Here is a 1,077-nt window from a genome sequence, read left to right as displayed (position 1 = left end):
GTTAGGGGGTAGGTTTAAGTCACGGGGATGATGGGTGTGGGAGGTGGTGTAGGAAAGCGCTGGGTATGGTGAATGGATATGTGACACGTGGTGAGTTTGATTCCATCAGCGCAAAAGCTAACAAAATATGGGGGGGTTGGGGGGGATATCAAGTGGACGTGAATCCGTGACATTAAAAATGCAATAAATGAATGTCTCGCACTTTGGATTGTTAGATTTCGGTAGCTGGGCATAAATTCCAGGACAAATTTTTGAATTAGGCCTATTCCCAATAAAATTATTAAAATAAATCTAGTCTCAAAATATTTATCAAAATAAGTCTAGTTTCTGTCACGTTCGTAAGCCCTACGGGATTGAAAATTCCGGGGAGTTTAATACACAATTTAACTTCACGAGAATGTTAGTCCCATGTAGTTCAGAAACTTTTTTTAATTAAAATCGATCTAGTTTTATTGCATGACTAAAACTAGGTCGAAATTAATAATTTTATTTTGAAGGGGTCTATTTCAAAAATATGTCCTAAATTCAAAGGTCGACATCTTTTAGATGCTCATTTAACATCATAGACCGTCTTCGCTAGATGTTTTCTCCAAAATACAATAGAGTACATTTGGTTCAATCATAAGGATTATTAATCTAGCAACAACTATAAAAAATAATACTAAATTAGGTAAATATTTCACGTCATCTATGAAATTTGTTTTATTAAGGGCTAATTTCACAAAAGCCTCCTTCGCTTTGGGGGTTGTTCCAAATAACTCTTCTGACTTTCATTCATCTCATATAACTCTCCTAATTATGGGCCGTCTCTCAAACCCCTCTCAACTTTAGCTTATCTCATCTAAACCTCTTGTCTGTAATTTGCAAATGACTAAAATGTTTTTGAGTAAACAAATTTCAAACTTTATCACTGTCACTTACATGCAATATACTCCTTCCCCTAAAGTTTGAGTTTCTTTCTCTTAAAAAAATTTAGTAATTTGCAAATTACATACGGGGGGTGGTTGAGATAAAACTAAACTTCAGTAAGCAGCGAGGGTTTTTATGAGACACGCCTATAGTTTGGGGGGGGGGGGG

The sequence above is a fragment of the Asparagus officinalis genome, chromosome 2 (assembly GCF_001876935.1).
Source record: "Asparagus officinalis chromosome 2, Aspof.V1, whole genome shotgun sequence".
NCBI classification, from domain to species: Eukaryota; Viridiplantae; Streptophyta; class Magnoliopsida; order Asparagales; family Asparagaceae; genus Asparagus; species Asparagus officinalis.
The sequence above is the reverse complement of the archived record's forward strand: the minus strand, read 5'-3'. Positions refer to the sequence as shown.